The following is a 22135-nucleotide window of genomic DNA, read 5'->3' on the forward strand; positions in this document are numbered from 1 at the left end:
TGAAGGCATTATAAATGTTCCTTTAGCAGCCTCTTTCAGGGAAAAAGTTAATCCGATAAAAAGCTGCAGCATTCTTTCATCCATGCTCTGGGCGGTGGTCTTTATCTGTGCCCTGGGCCTGGGCGTCTCTCCCTGGAGCACAAAGGCTCAGATCCCATCTTGATGGCTTCCAGTCCTCATGAGGCAGGAAGGTGGGACTGCTTATGCTGTCCTAGAGTCCAGGTGGGTCATACCTTCAGTTCCTGAAGCAGTAGCTTTTTCTGTACAGGGATTACTAAGCTTATTAGCAATTACCTGAAACTAAAATGTTCCCAACATTTGCACCCCCCATCAGAAACTTGGTGTTGGATATCTGTGACTCACCCAGAGCCACTTGGAAGGTGCTCCCCAGCGACGGGCCAACTGACTGACTGCCTAAGTGAGGGGCCTCTTGGAGTTCGGGTGGACGGAATGTACAGGCGAGTCTCGCCTTCGAGGAGAGATCCAGGACCTCAGGCCGGAGCAGCCATCTGACACTCCAGACTGAGAGGGGCCTCTTGTCGTCGTCGTCGTCGTCGGTGGAGGCGAGGGAGTGTGCAGGGAGCAGCCTGGGCTCAGGCATCCTGAGGGCCGGGGCCTCTGGCCTCCCCCCTCCCCCCATAAGCCACTCACCCTCTGAGAGCCCCAGGCAGTCCTCATCTGTGCAGGAGAGCCGTGCCAGAGAACCGGCAGGGCTGTCCTGTGACTGAAGGGGGCCTCTGGGCTTGCAGTCAGGGAATCCGCTCTGGCTGGAGGGCCCTGGCAACAGGGCTGGTCCTTTGCTCTTTGGTCATGCTGGTCTGTGACCCTGGGTGGGCAACTTCCTCCCTGTGGGTCTCACTTTCCTTTCCTATACAATGAAGGGGCTGGAACAGATGATCTCGAGGGGCTCATCAGCTTCCGTGTTTCTGTGATCTCCAGGAAAGGGAGACCCACAACCTTCCCTGGTAAGCGGTTGCTGGTCTTAATTATCTTTGCAGTCAGGAGGGTCTTCCTGCCTGCTTCCCACTGTCTCTGAGCCTTATTTCCTCTGGCCGAGGCCCAGGCCCGGATGGGCATGTTGATTGTCTCAGAAGTACCTGGGTGGGCGTCAGGCATTTTCATCAGCAGACACTCAAGTCACAATGGTGGGAGAGAGGGTTTGGAGTCCCCAAGTCCCTGCTCCCGATCCCCGGTCCCTGCGGGGTTCAGGAGGCAGCAGTGTTCAGACACCATGGAGACGAGCAATCGCGGCACTGGTTGGCCCCCTGCCCTCCACGTACCCCAGCCTCCTCATTTTCCAGACAAGGAAACAAGGACGGGTCCAAGGTCGTGCAGAGCTGGGCCAGCGAGGAGGAGCTCGGGGTGAGGAAGAGCCAGGTTCCTCGTCAGGAGGTAACTTTCCTGGGCAGACGTGGGGATGGTGAAGAGGATGCCAGTCCCCTAAGGAGCAAGGTTGTGGCGCGAACTAAGACCAGGTTGTGAAACCTACCCTCAGGGAGCTCCTGGGTTCTCCCGGGGGAACACAGGATACACACGCACACGCGCACAGGCACACGTGCAAGCACGCCACGAGAGAGGAGGTCACAGCGTGTCTGACGTCCAAGTGCCTGAGCTGAGACGCTAACTTGACCACCCGACGGGCAGCCACTGAGTCTTCTGGCTCCCTCCCCAGAGGGTGACTGAGTTACTGGGAACAGAACAGTGAACAAGTGGGACGTGGTCCCTGCCCTCCCCGAGTATGCAGCCTAGCTAGGCAGGCAAGAGCTCAAAAGGAGACTCTGGCCGAGGGAGCTAGCTCCAGGCCAAAGGCAGCTGGAGGCTGTGGGAGCCCAGCAGAGCCCATGCCAGGACCTCACGGACGAGTCCCGTGCTGCAGGCACTGTCCTGGCTCTGCTCATTTCTGGAGGAGTCAGTTCTGGTTGGTTGGGAAGGTAGCCTTGGGGAGCAACTGGTCGGGTCAGGCAGATATGCTCAAGGGTGTGGGTGACCCTCAGGAATGTTTTGTCATCTCCGTGAGAATTGAGCAATTTCTGCGCCTTGGAGGAGGGGTGAGGCTCCCCTTCCTCAGACCAGGGGCTTCTTGGGAGTAGCGTGTTGGGACCCCAGAGCGCACTGTCGAGCCTTCAGCGGCTCTTCCGAGCAGAAGTTGCACGTCAACCGGGCGTCCTTCCTCTTGCTGGTTGTGGCGATGCAGAGTGTGGGTGGTGGGGTCTCAGAAAAAAGAAGGGCAAAAGTTCAACTCTTCTGAGGAAAGCTTTCTTTCCTCTGCCCCTAGTCATGCAGAGGGCTAAGATGTTTCCTTCTTCAAACGTGTGCCTGTGATTTATCTTCCATTGAGCATGGCAATTCACATAGAGGACACTGAGCAAGGCTGCCCCCTTTCTCCGTCCCTGCTGCTCTTCTCCTGTGTGTGTGGGAGGAAGTGACACAGGAAGGAATGGGGTGAAAGCATGGGGAGGTATCCTGTGGATTCTATAGTCACTGAGCTCGGTGCCACACAGAGGTGTTCAAGTGAAACTTCCAGGGAAAAAAAATAAGGAAATCCCTTGTTTTAGTGGCCTGGTCATTCCCATTGTTTGGTTTCTGAGTTTTCTTGTTTCCAGGGAGTTGTGCAAGTGCTGAGCTATTGAGGAGGTGTACGTTTCCCTGGAACAGAAAGGGAAGGACCCTGTGGTGCCTTGGGCACACCTCTCCCAGACTCTCCATCCATGTGGGGGTGTTGTCTCCTTGCCAGCGGCCCTGATGTGAGGCCTGCGCTCACGGAAAACAGTGATCCCAGTGGGCCTGCAGTCCGTTAGGGGCCCCGGTTGTACCTCCCTTCTGTCTCTGTGTCGAGCCCCACCCTTGTCATACCTTGGATGAGGGAGAGAGCACAGGTGTGGAACAACTAGCCCCTTCTTCTTCTGAGCTGGGGTGTGAGGCCCAGAGAACACAGGCCTCTTGCCCTTGTTCCAGGAAACATAAGGGAAATTTGAAAGAAAATTTTTATTGAATTTTTGGGGTGATATTGGTTAATAAAATTAAATAAGGTTCAAGTGTACAATTCTGTAATCCATCATTTATGTATTGTATACCACTTCACTTCAAGTTCCCTCCATCACCATTTATTCCCCATACCATCTTCTACCTGCTCCCACCCCGCTTTTCCTCTGGTAATCACACATTGTCTATGTCTATGAGTTTTGCTTTTTGGTATTGAGTTTATTGGGTTGACACTGGTTAATAAAGTTATATAGGTTTCAGGTGTACAATTCTATAATAAATTATCTGTATGTTGTATTGTGTGTTCATCACCAAAAGTCGTTTCCTTCCATCACCATTTATTTTTCCACTGCACTCTTCTATCTTCCTCCAACCCACTTCACCTCTGGTCATCACCGTACTGTTGTCTGTATCTATAAGGTTTTTTGTTTTGTTTTTTGCATAATGCCTTTATCTTTTTCACCCAGCTGCCCAAACCCACCCCTCTGATAGCCTCTGTTCTCTGTATCTATAAGTCTGTTTCTATTTTGTTTGTTACTTTATTTTGTTCATTAGATTCCAGATATAAGTGGAATCATACGTTACTTGTCTTTCTCTACCTGGCTTATTTCACTTAGCATAATGCTCTGTAGGTCCATCCATGCTAATGCAAAAGGTAAGATTTCCTTCTTTTTTATGGCTGAGTAGTATTCTATTGTGTAAATGTACCACAGCTGTTTTATCCACTCATCTACTGATGGGTGCATGGACTGCTTCCAAATCTTGACTATTGTAAATAAGACTGCAATGAACATAACGGTGCATATATTCTACTAAATTCGTGTTTCAGGTTTCTTAAGATAAATTCCCAGAAGTGGAATCATTGGGTCATAAGGCAGATCCATTTTTTATTTTTTTGAGGTAACTCTTACGGCTTACCACAGTGACTGCACCAATCTTCATTTCCACAAACAGTTCAAGATGATTTCCCTTTCTCCACATCCTCCCCAGAACTTGTTATTTATTGATTTATTGAAGATAGCCTTTCTGACAGGTGTGAGGTGATATCTTACTGTGATTTAAATTTGCATTTGTTTTGTTGACTAGTGACATTGAGCATCTTTTCATACGTCTATTGGCCATTTGTATGTCCTCTTTGGAGAAGTGTCTATTCAGGTCCTTTGACCATTTTATAATTAGATTGTTTCTTTCTTGTGTTAAATTTTTAAATTCCTTTATAAATTTTGGATATTAACCCCTTATCAGATGTATCTGCAAATATATTCTCCCATTCAGTGGTAACCCAGGCTAAGACAGAAGAGAGAAAAAAATAGGTGGCTATTTTTTATCTTTGGCTTCTCAATTGGAATTGCTTTCTGAGAGCCTCAACAAAATTTTTGTACCGCATAAATGACAGCCTGACCTCGTTTGGCTCCAAAGATAGAGGGCACTTCCTCCCTCCAGGTCACATCTTGGATAGTTTTAGATGATTAACAATCTATGTGGAGGTGTCAGAGGGCTCATGATGTGCAGGAACCCCATTGGAAATTCTAACTCAAGGATAATTAAATAATTGATTTGTCATGGGACAGACATACAAAGATTGGTTACCTAGCATTCCAAGTCCTCAAGGCTCTTAGACAAACAGGGACAGAACCAAGATGTGTAAGAGGGTTGAATGTGACTCAGGTGGTAAGAGTGCTTTGGAGCTCAACCCTTTAGCGGCACGCTTCAACCTACCACACAATATCCCTAGAAATTTGTTCAGACTCTGTATGTATGCAAAGAAAACAAAAATTAAAATGGGAAATCATGACTCCAATGCTAAAAACTCCCAGGTCCAGCCTCTATTAATACTCCTGCAGGTATATAATAAATAGGAAGGCTTTACTTGCAAGTATTACAGAAATAAAAATACTTAACTACAGGTAATATCAATTTAAGATGGCCAAATGGAGGTGTTTTTGGCACCCTCATTAAAATTTTGCATGCATGATTATAAAGTGCCAGCTCTAAGTTTATTTTTAAAAGGGTTTTACTCATTTATTTTTAGAGAGAGGGGAAGAGAGAGAGAGAAATATCAATGTGTAGTTGCCTCTCACACAGCCCTACCTGGGGACCTGGCCCGCAACCCAGGTATGTGCCCTGACTGGGAATTGAACCTGCAATTGTGTGGTTCACAGGCCAGCACTCAATCCACTGAACCACACCAGTCAGTGCTCTAAGTTTAAAGTGAATGAATGGGAAGCTTATCTTAATTGGAAACTAGAACCTCCTAGGAGGAGCACAGATAAATTCTTCTCTACAAGAGGTTTACTAGACCCCTGGCTGATGTGGCTTGGTGGTTTGATCACTGCCCTTTGAACTGAAAGGTTACTGGTTTGATTCCCAGTCAGGGCAGATTTCTGTGTTGTGGGCCAGGCCCCCACTTGTGGGTGTGTGGGTATGTGAGAGACCACCAACTGGTATTTCTTTTTCTTCTTATCTCTAAAATATAAATAAATAAAATCTTCTTAAAAAGAAGTTGATCACAACTTTTAAAGCCTGTGTCTGAATAAGGAAGTCTTCTGAAGTTGCCCAATGCCAACATCCCACTCTTCCCTCTTCTTCAACTGCCCCACTATACCATTTACTTTATTGTCTGGACTTACTCTCTTTTCCTTGCCTTCCGTCTCTTTCTTTTCTCACTTCCTCCCACACCCCCAGCTCCCTACTGACCTCAGGGACACTGAGAATGGAAAACCAAACCTGGATAGACTAGAAAAAAACCAGAAATTCTGGGAGCTTTCTTTGGAGAAAAGCTGGTTTCAGGTAGATGGAAACAAACATTTATATAATTGTATACGTTCCTTGAACTAGAACAAAATTAAGAAATCTACCAATAGATTTTCCCTGCTTTCTCTGGAACCCTAATGGGTTCACAAAAGAATTAAACTTAGCCGTTAAAACATGTGATCCTGGCTATTCTTAACCTTTTCCAATTAATATACCTACTGGTTTCTGGGAGCCAAGCAACAGAATTACTAAATAGGGTATGCTGGGAAAGCCCTGTAGGGAAGTCTGTTTTTGTAGTAGAAAGCCAGGTCACCTTAAGAAGGGTTATAGAAAACTGAAATGAGATTTAGGAAAAAAACAGAAGCAAGCATATGGTTGCTCTGACTCAGTTGCCTTTCCCCTCAGAGTAAAGCTTCTGTGCAAAAGTTAGGGATATGAAATCAACCAATGACTGTTTTAAAATCAGAACCTGTTTCTTTCCAACTAGGGAATATTATGGAACAATATGTATTTTTGCTAATCAAATCTGCCCCAATCCACCTGATAGGGCAAGATTTTCTTGAAACCAATGACACCAACATATCCTTTTTCAGAAGAGTGAAGTATATTTAGAAGTAAGTAAATCAGACACTGAACTAATTTAAAAAATAATAATTAAAAAAAATCTTCCACAAGAGGAAATTAATCTTGAGACTGAATGTCTGTTGCAGGACATTCCAAGGCAAATTTGGACCCTTCCCAGTAGATACTGGCAAGGTTAAGTCAGCCATTCCTATTAAAGTAACGTATTGATAATACTTTGCCACTACCTAATATTCATATTCACCAATATCCTTTAAAACCTGATGCACTGGCAGAAATTAATCCAAATATACGAGATTACTTTTCAACAGGTGCTTATAGTTTCATTTACAAGCCCCTGTAATTCTCCTATCCAGTAAAGAAACCAATAGAAAAGGATGGAGATTTACAGAATCTCATAGTTATAAATAAAATAGTCATTCCCAAACTACCTGTGGTTCCAAATCCACATAACTTATTTCAGCTATTCCTGTGAAATACCAATATTTTTCAGTAAAAGACTATGCAGTAAGTACCTTTTTTAGCACTTCTGTAAACAGGGACAGGAGAGAGAGAAAGAAATATCTCTTGGCTTTCACGTGGGAAGATCACGATTTTACTTGAACAGTAATGCCTCAGGGACATGCAGAGTCCCACCTATTGTCTTATATACTAAAGCTGATTTGAATGGTGTTAGTTTACCAGAGATTTCACTCTAATCCAGTATGTAGATGCTTTATTTTTATGCTCTAGGACATATTAGACTCCCAACAGGACACAATTTACCTATTGCAATAACTAGCCATAAAGGGACATAGAATATTAAAGAACAAGCTCTGATTCCGTTTATCCCCCAGTAAAATACTTTGGTTATCTAACATCTAAAGATGAGCTACTAATTAACTCTAAAAGACTCAGAGGAATAATATCTTTTTCTCTCCTAAAAATGAAAACAAACAAAAAACAACTGAGAGTGTTCCTGGGTTTGATTGAATACTGTCATGATGGCTTCTAAAATTTTTATTAATGGCCCAGCCTCTATATGTCTTATAAAATCAAATTGACCTGATCCAATTCAGTGAAACCCAGAAGGGAAACCCAGTAAGCCATAAAATCTCTAAAGAATTATCTAGCCCTGGCTGGTGTGGCTCAGTAGATTGAGTACCAGCCTGCAGACCAAAGGGTTATCAGTTTGATTCCCAGATAGGGCACATACCTGGGTTGCTGGCCAGGTCCCCAGAAGGGGGCACTTGAGAGGAAACCACACACTCATGTTTTTCTCCCTCTCTTTCTCCCTCCCTTCCCCTCTCTAAAAATAAATAAATACAATCTTTTTTAAAAAATTATCTAAACCTCCTTCTCTGGGATACCTTAATTATAAACTTGATGACTTTTAAAAAAATTGTATATTTATTGATTTTCAAGAGAGAGGAAGGGAGAGAGAGACATTGATGTGAGAGAGGAACAGCAATTGGCTGCCCCCCGCACATGCCCCAACTCAGGGACAGATCCTGAAACCCAGGCATGTGCCCTGATCAGGGATCGAAACTTCAACCCTCTTGCGTATGGGATGATGCTCCAAGCAATTGAGCCACACCAGCCAGGGCTAAACTTGATAATTTTTACTCGTAAAAATAAAGAAACTACTTTAGAAGTTTTATCTCAAAAACATAGAGATTATCATAGACCTATAGGATATTATAGTCAGCAATTAGACTCAGTAACCAAAGGATTCCCTCCCTGCATGAGAACCATCTCTGCTATAGACAAATATATGTGAGTTATGATTTGTATGTCTCTTTCACTGGGTTGGGGTATTTCCTTGCAGGAGAGCAACAGCCTTAATGGTAAGTAAATTATTATTGGGAAAAATTAATTCCCAATTGGGGAGTTCCCTCTGAGTTACAGTGACTGAGGGACTCATTTCACTGGGCAAATAATGCAATTCATTTGTAATATTTGACCTATTCTGCAGTATTTTCACAATACCTATTACCCCCAGTTTTCTGAATTGGCAGAACATACAGATGATACAATTAAAATCAACTAAGTAAATTTTCAGAAGCTTTTAATCTCCTTGGTCAACAGTTCTCCTTAAAGTACTCCTCAACATGAAGTCTACTTCTTTTGGTAAACTTATAGCTTTTCTCCTCAGTAAATAGTCACTGGTCACCCTATCCTTCTAGATAAAAGGATATGTGAACCAACCTTACTAAAAAGAGACATTGTGCATTATTGCCAAGAACTTATTAACCAGCTTATAGGGACTGATAAATTAGTGACATTCATTTCACAAGTGTGCTTGCAAAGACTTCAAAGACCGTGACTTACAACCAGGAGATTTTTGTCCATTGGAAAAGACATTAATTAAAGAGTCTCTCTTCAATATTGTTGGAAGGGACCTTATCAGGTGCGTAACCACAAATGGACTTCTACCCCTGTCTCTGACACTTAACCTCCACCTACAGCAGAGGTCAAAGACTTGCTGAAGATGAGAAGCTACCAACATCAGAGATAGACAGCTTTCCCAAGATATCAAGAAAGCCTGTATACCTACAAATTGATGTTGAATTTTATTAGCTTGTCTTTACCTAACTGCTAATATTAATATTAATATTAATAATAATTATACTTGTTCTTTGGGCTTTTCTCAAACTTTGTGTATATAGCCCAACTGTTAATAATTGCTAAAGGTGTATAACATAACTATTGTATCATCAGTAATACACTTTTTGTGGTTTCTCTTTGAAATTTAAAAGAAATGCTATTGCAAAAAGAAGGAAATGGATGTGTGCATGTGTTTTTTTAAAAATATATTTTAGTGATTATGCTATTACAGTTGTCCTGATTTTTCCCCTTTGCCTCCTTCCGCCCAGTACCCTCCTTCCCTCCAGCAATGACCCCTTAGTTCATGTCTATGGGTCATGCATATAAGTTCTTTGGCTACTTCATTTCCTCTACTGCTCTTAACATCCCCCTGTCTATTCTGTACCTACCAATTTGTACTTCTTAATCCCTGCACTTTTTCCCCCATTCTCCCCCTTCCCCTTCCCAGCTGACAACCCTCCAAATGATTTCCATATCTACGATTCCATTCTTGTTCTGCTTGTTTGGACAGACCTCGTATACATTTCAAGTGTACATTTCTAAGATACATCATCTGTATATTGCATTGTGTGCCCACCACTCAAAGTCAAATCATCTTCCATAACCATATATTTCAGAAAGTTCAGTGTTCTCAGAGATTTTACAATAGAAAGAATTACCTATCATAGTATGTTATACTGTGTGTACTATTTTGTAGCCTGATCATTTCTTTATGTCAATAAACATTCTGCTAAAACATGATTTTTAGTGGCAAAAAAAATTTTATCTTATACATTTGCTATATTTTAATTTTCTACCAATTAACAATAAATACATTATTTATTCTGTAATAAATAATGCTGGGCAGTGTGGAATTTCCTCAAAAAGCTGAAAATGGAACTGCCTTTTGATCCAGTGATTCCCCTGCTGGGACTATACCCTAAGAATCCCAAAATGCCAATTCAAAAGAACGTATGCACCCCAATGTTCATAGCAGCGCAGTTTACAATAGCCAAGTGTTGGAAGCAACCTAAATGCCCATCAGTAGATGATTGGATCAAAAAATTATGGTACATTTATACAATGGAATACTACGCAGCAGAAAGAAAGAACTGCTACACTTCATGACAGCATGGATGGAACTAGAGAGCATTATGCTAAGTGAAATAAGCCAGGGGGCGAAAGACAAATACCATACGATCTCACTTATTTTAAATATATGTTTTGAGTGTATATGATTATTTTCTTAAGATAAATTTCTAGAAGTATAATTACTTTTTCAAAGGATAAACACTTTTTAAAGGTTTTTCAATCTGTAATGCCAAATTGCCTTCCAGAAATGTTATACTAATTTCTGCTTCCAATAGAAGTGTATGGGAGTTCTCATTTCTCTATATTCTGATCAATAAGATGATCTGACTTTGGTTGGTGTGCACACAATGCAGTATCAGATCATGTATCATAGGAATATATACTTGAAACCTATATAATTTTATTAACAATATCACCCCAATAAATGTAATAAAAGATATAACTATATTGAGCCTTTTTTATTAATATATTATATCCTGCCCAGGCTGGTGTGGTTCAGTGGGTTGGGCATCGTCCTGAAAACCCAAAGGTCACCAGTTCAATTCCCAGTCAGGCCACATGCCTGGGTTGTGGGCCGGTTCCCAATTGGGGGCATGCAATGGGCAATAGATCGATGTTTCTGTTTCTTTCTTTTCCCCCTTCTGTCTCCCCACTCTCTAAAATAATTATATCCTCAGTTGAGGATTAAAAAACCAAAAATTCCCCTGACCCCACCCTACACAGTTGGGCATACTTTCAGTTTTCCACTGGAGGCTGTGCTTTCCCAGATTCCAAACTGTTCATTTGAATAAAATCTCTCCTTTCTGCCCCTCTTTGGCAACTTTCTTTACATTACTTTGGTGGCAGCAGTGGGATTTCTTGTCTCATCCAACCTTCCTCTCACCACCATCCTGAACCAATGCATGAGTCCCTTAAGCTCAGTTGTTTTCCCTGTGGTGCTGGAAGGTCTCAGGTAAATCCTCTCAGATCCAAGATCTCCCATACTTCAGTTGAGATCTCAGAGACTTTATCTCCTTCAGGGAAAGAGCCCTCATCCAGTTTAAAACTTGGTCTACATGGTTGTTCTGCCTAGGAAAGGGACCCCTCCTAAGATGTGGGCTTGGTCTACCCAATTGTGGATCAAGGAAGGGAACCTTCATTGAGTTTCAGGCTTAATTCATAAGGTGGTAGACCTCATCCATGAAGTTCAGATGCAGCCCTGTCCATAAGGTTTGTGAGGACACTAACACTAAGGGCATTGAAAGCAATGTCATGTCTTCATCAAGTAAACACAAATGGGTAACCCATGTTCTAAACTTTCCTCTGCTGACCATGATCAGCCATCTTCCAGAACCCCAGCTATTTTCACATATATGCACTGCAGTTCAGAAAGTTGTAATTAGCTAGGTCACTGGACAGAGATCACCCAAGATGATTTACAGCTAACTTGGCCATTATGGGGAACCTGTGATCTCCCCAAGCTTGCTTTTCTCAAAACTAAATTGGAGCCCTGACTGGTGTGGCTTAGTGGATCAAATGCCGGCTTGTGAATCAAAGGGTCACTGGTTCGATTCCCAGTCAGGGCATATTCCTGGGTTGAGGGCCAGGTCCCCAGTGGGAGGCATGCGAGAGACAACCACACATTGATGTTTCTCTCCTTCTCTTTCTCCCTTCCCCTCTGTCTAAAAATAAATAAATAAAATCATTTTTTTAAAAAAGAACAACCATGACATTATAATTTTTTAAAAAACTAAATTGGAAAAACATGGCTCCAAAGTAAAACAAACTAAATCTGTTTCAAGTGGTACCGTGTAGCTTCCAGACATATTCAGGACTCTAAATTAACTGAAGCAAGCAATTGAAAGAAGTCAAGATAACTTCTGAGGCTTCCTCTTTCTCTTTTCTATTTCCTTTGTCTTCCATCTTATACTCAGGCATCACTTCTGGCACCATCTTCCTTTCTTCCTTTCTAGGAAAGTGTGCCGCTTCAAATTCAAACTTTCTGAGAACACTTTCTTTGTGCTTTAAGCTTCCAACTCCAAGGTGCACACTTGCTATTTCTTTTATATTTGCTTGTCAATAACCCTACCTTAAGGGCCACCCTTAAAGAGAGAATCTCACACCTCTAGGAGACAAGGGAATACATTAACTGATTACAAATTGATTTTTTAAACAGTTGTAAGAGAATTTTTAGAGCATGCAAACACTTTGGTCATCTGAGCAATACATTGACTTAGTCCATCTGCCAAAACCATAATTTAGATTCAGTTTTATTATTGAGTTTTGTATTATTGTGCCCAGACACAAAAGCTAACATTTATAAAATATAGGTAATGAAATCTCTTGTCTTTGTCTGAATGTTTATGTATGTCTATGTATGTACATAGAGATGGTCTTATAGAGGTGGTATTTTTCTATCTCTGGATGATATGGCCAAAATTAATTTATAAACTCAAAGCTAGATTGTAAGGGACCCCTATTCAATTGTCTTAAACACAAATGAGTGCTTATACAAATTAAAGAAATGTAATGGAAACTAACCTAAATGCTTTTCAAGTACACATAATCCAGGATTAATACTTAGTAAATAAAGACTAGCTTAAGGTTGTTGATTTAATTAAAGCAGGCATGTCTTTAGAGTTATTAGTGCTGCAATATATTAGTATTGCAATTAGTTATTAATGCAGTATACCATTTTTGTTCTATTTTCATTCTACCTGGGTTTAGTAGTCAAATAAGCTCATATTTCCTTTGTTAGAAAATTGGTCAGCAAGAAAACTAAGATGGCCCTGGCTGGTGTGGCTCAGTGGATTGAACACCAGCCTGCAAACAAAAAGGTTACTGGTTAGATTCCTGGTCAGGACACATGCCTGGGTTGTGGGCCAGGTCCCCAGCTAGGGGCACACAAGAGGCAACCAATTTATGTACTATATCTCTCATACATTGATATTTCTCTCCCTCTCTTCCTCCTTTCCCCTCTCTCTAAGAATTTAATAGATAAAATCTTTTTAAAAAGGAAGAAAAATAAGATGATGGCTAATTGCTTTAAAATTTCATGAAATCTTCATGAGAAATCTAAATATGATTGTTAAAAACAAATGATTTAACTAAATATAAGTAGGATAAGGTTTTGTAAGTGAATTTTCAACCAATATTTCCCAAATTCTTCAGTTACTCAAACCCTTCAAGTCTGCTAAGTGATTGATTAAATTAAACTTTAAAGAAGCTCTCCAAAGATGACATGAATGCCATTGAGATCATGAGAAAACATTGGCACCCTTACATTGGGCAAGATATTACAGAAAATCTACAGCTGTGCTTAGGAGAGCTTCTACCCAGGATTCTAGATCCTTCTGCAAAATAATTATCTTGAAGTAGCCTCCAACTATTCAACCAAATTCTCCTTATGACCTTTGCAGCCAACTTGCAGTTATCATGGAGTAAATTCAGTTTGAACTGTGACAGTTAAATAAATCCTCACATGTTCAAGGCCCATTCTGGTCTTTGGTTGTCTACCTGCTGCATATAAATCTGTTATCATAGTATTTACCTTGTGTTAGAAATGCACAAGAGATAAAAGGCGGGAGGAGCTGGGTGATCTGATCCAAGTGCCTTTATTTGATGCTGCACTACAGGTGGGCTGAGCCTGGACTGACTGCAGTCCGGCGGGGTGGGGGTGCTGGGCGTTAAAAAAGAAAAAGCACAGGGTTTGTAGAGGGATAGGAGAGAGGTTAGTCTCTTGTTCTTTTGAGTGGTTGCCTTAGGGTTTCAGGATGTGAGTCAGGACATAGGGTTAGGTAAAGGGTCGGTTGTTCCCAGGTGCAGGAAAGTCAGTCTGACCACCTGGCCGTTGTGGCTGGTGCCAGATGTCTATTGTGCAAGATGGGAGAGAGTTTCAATTAAGCTGCAGGGTATCAAGTGAGTTGGGATAACTGAGTCATGAGCAGTCTAGTGGGTTGGAAAACTAGCCTGGCGTGACCCTTTCACCTTGGAAAAGGAATTAGGTGAAAAGGTAAGATTCAGATCCATATCCCAACCATGCTGTGTGTATAACAAAGGACTGAAAATGAAATTGCACTTTTTTTAGGAACAGAATCTCAAAAGCAATTTTACTAAAAAAGGCAGGAACCAGTGTATTAAGGTATTGAATTATGCCAGAAGACCTAAAATGACCTCTTGTACCTATGAGAATTCTTGACCTTTTCTAAGCCTTTAGCCACTTTTTAAATTATTGCTCAAACACAATTATTTTTGACAGCAGAATAGAAGGGTGATTTATCAGAACCTGAAACAGATGAACAGCTACTAGTAATTTTATCAAATACAGGTGACATTGAAATATTCTTAACTTCAAGAGATGAGAAATATAAACCTTCTCTGGCTGTTGACAGAAGATCACAAATTGGATTGCTGATAAACCACCATCGCTCTTTTACATGTGGATAGAATATAAGGTCACGTGTCATTAAGATGCTGAAAAGTCAAAAGAAAGCTGTCTCTCGTTTCTTTTCTCTCTTTTATATACTTTAAAATTTTTTTTAGCTTTTATTTATTTATTTTTAAAGAGAGAAGAAGGGACGGAGAAAGAGAGGGAGAGAAACGTCAATGTGTGGTTGCCTCTCATGCACCCTCTACTGGGGACCTGGCCAGCAACCCAGGCATGTGCCCTAGACTGGGAATCAAACCAGCGACACTTTGGTTCACAGGCCAGCACTAAATCACTGAGCCACACCAGCCAAGGCTCTTTTATATTTTTAAATAAATCAGAAAACCTCATGCTCATTTCTGAGTGAAAGAAAATGTTGTGGTGGCCAGTGACACAGGCTGTGAAAGAATTCACAAAGAGAAGAACATGCAAAGAGTAAAGTTTTTTATTCACTCTCCAAGAGGGTTGGGGGGGCGCTTGGTGTGGAGAGATGGAGAGATACACCAGCCCTGAGGGGTGGGGGCTTTGAGATTTTATTAGGTGATTGGGGTGGTCTTAGGGCAGGATGTTTCAGTTGGTCTTGTATAGGCTGCAGCTTGCTTTGATGTTATCTTTGCGTGCAGATCTGGTATGTCCTGTTTTGTAAGTTTCCCTGGAGCTTCTATGCCTTCAGGGCGCTTCCAGTAATTTTTTAGTCCTGAGGATAGAGGCTCATAAAACAAAATCAGTCATGCTTTATGGGGGCCAGGTAGCTATGGCAAAGAGGGTCTGAAAAGGGGGTTTTTGTCCTATTAGAAAGGAAATCATTAAGGATTTTAGAATAACATTGTGAAACTTGACAAAAGGTAATAGTTTTTTGGTTTTTGTTTGTTTTGTAATTTAATTTAATTTTTTATTATTTTTATTGAATTTACTGGGTGACTTTGGTTAATAAAATTATATAGGTTTCAGATATACAATTCTACAATACATCATCTGTATATTGTATTTTGTATTTACCACACAAAGTCTCTTTCTATCACCAATTATCCCCCTTGACTCTTTTTATGGTGAGTGGGGTATTTTATTTTATATTTTTCATTTAAGTATACTTGGTATGCTATATTATATTAGTTTCAGGTGTACAGTATAGTGATTCAACATTTATATATCTTTCAATGTGATCATCACGCAAAGTCTAGTAATCATCTGTCACCATGGAAAGTTATCACAATATTATTGACGATATTTCCCTTTACCTTTTTTTTAAACAGATCAGTTGTTTAATTAGGTTTTTCAAAAGAAATTTAGAACTTCATTTTGTGAGGATAAAACCCATTTGTGAGAGCAAACACAGAGTGCAGATAGCCCTGAAGCTGAGGGACAGCTTTGATTTTTGGCAGAATTTGTGAGTCCATGGCTTTCTGATCAACGTTGCATTGCTCTATAATCTCATATTTCTCCTTCTCGGTGTCGAAGATCTCCCCTCCTGGTGCCTGGGCTTGTGCAGCTTCTTCTTCTTGAAGTAAGCATGAGTGAGATGCTTGGGGATTTTCACAACACTGATACCAATTTTGGTGGAGGTGGCGATGACAAATTCCTGGTGTGTTCTATGCAGAGAATTGCTGACTGAAGGGCTTCTTGCCATGGCTCTACAGCTTTCGAGGCACATCTTCAGTAGGATAGTATCTAGGCATTTTGTGAAGTTTAACCACTCGGGTACCACCATTCTTGTCACCACCAATTGGCTTTGTGACAGTAGCCATAACTTTCTCCTTCTTTTTCTTTTCAATCCTGAATTTAGCTGCAGAATACTTCCTCTTGTATATGGGCTTTCGGGAATGCATGGCTGACTGGGAATACCTGCCAATTCCTCTGACTAGGACAGGGCTTCGGCTGCAGTGGGGCTTCCCCTTCTTAGGCGTCTTGGCCTTGAGGTTACCCTTCTTAACCTTGCCACCAGCATCAGCCTTCTTGGCTTCAGGTTTCTTTTCCTTGGTATCCGGCTTCTCAGTTTTTTCGCCTGCCATCTTGCAAGATGGGAAAAAGAATCCCTTCACCTTTTTTACCCATTCCTCCAAGTACCACCACTTACTCCAACAGAACAAAACAAAAATAGACTCTTAGAAACAAAGATCAAACTGATGGTTAAATATAGCATTTTAATCATTTAGGTAAATTGTCAAAAACGTGTCTAAGGCTGCTGTTGACACAAAAGAAGAATATTTTGATGCCCTCCCTCTTTTTGCTTTGAAAAAATAAGAAATGTGGGTTTCTAAACAGAAAATATATATATGTGTGTGTGTGCGCGCGCGAACACACACACACACACACACACACACGGATATATATATTCAACATAAGAAACATTCAAACCTGTGGAGAATTTTTGGTGAATTTGTTTGAGCTAAACTGATGACAATCGCCAGGAAGCAAAATTTCAACGAACTGAGAAATGCTCTGAATAATGGCAGTCTAGCACCTTATTTTATACATTACAATTATAACAGGAAACATAGGGGGCTACATGAAGTCCACTGATGATAGATTAGGGAGGTGGGAGAAAGCAAAGGCGGGGCAGGGGGAACCTCTGGAATTGGATAAAAAGTAAAATGATAACACACATACTTTTACACAGGTAGGTATAGGATAGTTAACAGTTAACAATTAACATGACAATAATAACAATGAAGGGATTTGTGGTCTCCTCATGGTGTGATGCCTGTACTTGAAGGGGTCCGGAAAAAGCAAATTTGACATTCCTAAGATATGTTATCAGACAAGCTCAGTTAAGGTAAAGATGGATCTTCGTTCGGAAAAAATACCAGCCTAGGACATGACTACCCACCCTGAATTACTTTTAGTAAAAAAGTTTTAATTTCAGACCATCTTCTGGGGTTACTTTAAGTCTCTGAGTTTGTAAGTCCTCCATGCAGGCCTCCCCTGAGCTTGTGAGGTTTAGCTTGTGGCCCTATATATGTAAGATCATATATATACACATATACATGCATACATATGTATATGTGTATATATATATAGAGAGAGAGGAATATTTCCTGTTGACCATTTTTAAAAGGCTTCACTTTGGGTATTGGGTTTTTTTTTTTTTAATCCTCACCTGAGTATACGAAGTCTGTCTGGAAAAAGTCCAGCCATTGTTCATGTAACAAGGTTCATTGGTGTGTGACACGAATATAACCTGTCAGCCAAGGAGAGAGGACTGGAATGCATATGTGTGGACAATGATGACTTCACTGTGCTAGTCAGTGGGGGCAGTAGACACCATTGAGTGAGCATGAGTACTGTGTGGCCGCTGCATTCAAAATGACTGAGTAGAGCAACAAATCTGCATCAGATTTTGTGTTAAGCTTGAACATTTCTCCATGGAAACTATTTGGATAATTCAGAAGGCCATAGCTATGAGCAACTAGTGATTGGCAGCTTCATGACAATGCACGTGCACATGCATCACCTCTCATGCAGAGTTTTTTGGCAAAACATCAAATCACTCAGGTGACTCATCCCCCTTACATTCCAGATTTGGTGCCCTGCAACTCCTGGCTTTTCCCAAAACTAAAATCACTTTGGAAAGGAAGAGATTTCAGATCATCGAGATTCAGGAAAATATTATGGGACAGCTGATGGCAATTGGGAGAACTGTGTGAAGTCCCAAGTTGCCTTCTTGGAAGGGGACTGAGGCATCATTGTCCTATGTACAATGTTTCTTGTATCTTGTATCTTCTTCAATAAATATCTCTATTTTTCATAGTATATAGCTGGATACCTTCTGGACAGACTTTGTATATTCATTGATTTGAGAGAGAGAGAGAGAGAGAGAGAGAGAGAGAGAGAGAGAAACATTGATGTGAGAAAGAAACTTAGATTGGTTTCCTCCCATATGCGCCCTGACCGGGGATTGAACCCAAAACCTAGGTATGTGCCCTGACCTGGAATCGAACCTGCAACCTTTTGGTATGCAGGATGATGCTCCAACCAACTAAGCCACCTGGGCAGGGCTGGGTATTGTGTTTTAACCAAATTTTAAGATTAATAATGGAATTGTGGGAGGAGAGAATGCTTGGCACAACTATGAATATTTTATAAATGTTCAATAAAAGTTTTTTTTTAATAAAAAAGACATGAGGGAGTACACCCAGCAGGCAAGAGGGGCACAGGACCTGCTTGGGGATGGGGAAGGTCAGGGCACAGCAGGGGAGGCTCGGCAGTGAGGGCCAGCTGGGGACTAGAGGCGGGAGACTTTGGTCAACCTAGGGAAGGCTGGCAGCCTCTTCTACATGGAGTAGGTGTTGATGAGCTTCCTGATGCTCATTTGAGGAGTGTGCAGCTTTCTGGAGTGGAATTTCAAAACTGAAAGTCAGCAAGATCCCCCAGGCCTCTTCCTCCACTTCAGTTTCCCCAAGGGCCTCTGAGGGGCCAAGAGACACAGCACAAGTTTCCTATTGCTTCCTTCATTCCCAGTTCACCAAAGAGTTGTCCTTTTATCAAAATCTTAATCAAAATTTTATGACCTGCAGCTGGCCTCCGCCCCTATCCCTTCAGCTCCTCCTGCCCACCTTTCCTGATTCTTGGGGCTTTTGGAGCTGCAGACCAAGTCTTTGCCAAATGATCAGTTACAGTGTCCTGGTGAGCTAGCTAAGGTGCCCCTGTGCCCATGTGGGCATCACTGCTCACCCAGGACGAGGCTGGACAGGCATCTCCTAGAGTTGTACCACCTGTAAGATCTAAGGAATATCTACTGGGTATCACTTCTGCAGGTGTCCAAGGCCCCTTATGCTCCAGAACCTGTGGAGGCATTGCCAGAGCAGAGCTGGGTCAAGCTCAGGGCTGGACCAGTGCCTGTGCTCCTTGGGTGAAGTGTTGTTGCCATACAGGACTTCGGGCCCAATGGTGCCATGTCTTCCTATTTATCAAGATAATTTTCTGTGAAATGGACTGATTTTAAACATTAGCTGCTAATATGGTTCTGCCAGATGAAGAGGCTTCCCATGGGAGACCTCTGCTGCCAGCCTTGCCTGGGCCACACCTCCTAACGTGGAAGAGACTGTATAGTTACCAAGAAAACTATGTTCCCTTAAGTGCCCCGGGGTTTCTCCCAATGGCTTAGAGAATCATGGGAGCCAGTGATGGACCTGCCTCCTGACCAGGCTTTCCAGTGTGAGACAACAGCCCCTCCTGAGAGGCTGACTAGTGGTCACCCTTAGAAGCTCCGGTAAGCCTGTGTAGGAAATTGAGGTCCAGGTGCCTAGTACCTTTTGTTGCACCAGCATACCAGTGTGTCAGGTTACTTTTTCTGTGCTCTACATTTTGGTAAGTCATCTCAGTGAGTGGGTGAGTCCCTCTCTGCTCTGTCTTCCTGTACAGATAAAGCCCTTTCCACCTTAATCATCTCTATGTATCCCTCAAGATGGAGCTCTCCATGTACCCCCCCCAACCCGGCATTGGGAAACTACTTCTTGACATCCCCACTCCAGCTAGATTTCATTGTTTTATGAAAAAGCTATCAGAGTACATGACTAAAAATGTTGGGGTAAAATATATCTTAAAAGATGTGTCTGGCCATCTTCATTAAAATGGCAAATATCAAAAACAGAGAATCCTCAAGGCAGCAAGGGAGAAAGAGGTAGTAACATATCAGGGAGCCCCAATACGGGCAGCAGCTGACTTCTCAAAAGAAACACTGCAGACCAGAAGAGAGTGGCAAGAAATATTCCAAGCCATGAAAAACAAAGACCTGCAACCAAGACTGCTCTACCCAGCAAGGCTCTCAATTAAAATGGAAGGCGAAACAAGGAGTTTCCCAGACAAAAAAAGGCTAAAAGAATACACCTCCACCCAACCAGCACTGCAAAATATGCTAAAAGGACTGCTTTAAGATGAAGAAAAACAGTCTATGAATACCCAGTTCCTTTCACAGTCACCAATACTTGATATTACCAATATTTTTAATACTTATTAATCTGATTGTGACAATGATGTGTTATTTTAATTGTTTCTTTATTATTTGTTGAAACTAAACCTGTTTTTGTATATTTCTTGCCTATTTCTATTATTTTTAAAAAGCTTTAAATAACTTTTTGGTATTTATCCATTTTTTGATTAAATGTAGAATTTTTTCCCTAAAAAAAAACCCAAAACAAACCATTAACCCTTTTTTAGATGTGTTGCAAATCCTTTCCTATTCTATTACTTGTCCTTTAACTTTTTTTTATATGTATATTACTGTACGGTCTTAAATGTTTAATATAGTTATATTGTTAATATTTTACTTTATACCTTCCGGGTTTGAATATTTTACTTCAAGGTAAGAAAAATATTAGTTTGTATTTTCTCCTAAAACTCCTTAGAGTCTACATATTGATTTTCAACTCACCTGAATATTTCTTGTATAACGTGTGAAATAGGGCTCTATATTTATTTTATTTCAAGTAATAGTGGTCCATGCACCTTATTTGTTGAATAAGCCTTATTTTACCCATTGATTTGAAATATCAACTTAATTATATATTACATTGTTAGACAGATATATACATTTGTTTCTAGAGTGCTCATATTTCATTGATCTACTTGATTATTTATGTGCTGGTGTCATGTTAGTTTAATTGTTTTATAATGGTTTTAACTTTTTAAATATTTTATAATTAACTTTGACATTTAATAAAATCAATCTGTATTTATGAAAGAAAGAAAGAGAGATGGAACTCCTACCTTTTGCGACATGGATGGAACTGGGGAATATTAAGCTAAGTGAAATAAGCCAGCTGGTGAAAGACAAATACCATATGATCTCACCTATAAGTGGACTCTATTCAACAAAATAAACTAATGAACAAAATAAACCACAGGCATGGAAACATGGAGCAGACTGAAAGTGACCAGAGGGGATGGGGAAAGAGGACAATGGTGGACAGAAGGGGAAGGAACTAGACAGAGAACATGTATGAATGACCCATGGACATGGACCATGGAGTGGGAGTTGACTGTGGGAGTAGGGGGTTGGGGTGGGATGGGTGGAGGGGGATAAAGGGGTAAAAATTGAGACAGCTGAATAGAATAAACATGATTTATAAATTAAAAAAATAAAAATAAAATAAAATAAAAACGGATGTGTCTGGCAGTTAATAAAAATACATTGTACAATTTTATTTTTTCTTTTTTTAATTTTATTTATATTTTAATTTTTAATTTATAAATCATGTTTATTTTATATGTGCGAAATAGGGCTCTATATTTGTTTTATTTCAAGTAATAGTGGCCCATGCACCTTATTTGTTGAATAAGCCTTATTTTACCCATTGACTTGAAAGATGAACTTAATCATATATTGTTAGACAGATATATACATTTGTCTCTAGAATACTCATTATGTTTCATTGATCTACTTGATTATTTGTGTGCTGGTGTCATGTTGGTTTAATTGCTGAGACTTTATAATGGTTTTAAATTTTTTAATATAATTAACTTTGACATTTAAAAATAAATAAAATCAATCTGCATTTAAGAAAGAAAGAAAGAGAGAGAGATGGAACTACTACCTTTTGTGACAACATGGATGAAACTGGAGAATATTAAGCTAAGTGAAATAAGCCAGTTGGTGAAAGACGAATGCCATATGATCTTACCTATAAGTGGACTCTATTCAACAAAATAAACTAATGAACAAAGTAAACCACAGGCACGGAAACATGAAACAGACTGAAAGTGACCAGAGGGGAGGGGGAAAGAGGCCAATGGTGGAAAGAAGGGGAAGGGACTAGA

The 22135-nt window shown here is 40.9% G+C and overlaps 1 pseudogene; it reads right to left on the minus strand.

Moving 5' to 3' along the window:
* Window positions 1–15666: 15666 nt before the first annotated feature.
* LOC129075497 (60S ribosomal protein L6-like) lies at window positions 15667–16389 on the minus strand (annotated as a pseudogene).
* Between the last annotated feature and the right edge of the window lie 5746 nt (window positions 16390–22135).

This window comes from Pteronotus mesoamericanus, unplaced genomic scaffold, assembly GCF_021234165.1.
Source record: "Pteronotus mesoamericanus isolate MK-2021 breed Mesoamerican mustached bat unplaced genomic scaffold, CSHL_Meso_final contig_55, whole genome shotgun sequence".
Lineage (NCBI taxonomy): Eukaryota > Metazoa > Chordata > Mammalia > Chiroptera > Mormoopidae > Pteronotus > Pteronotus mesoamericanus.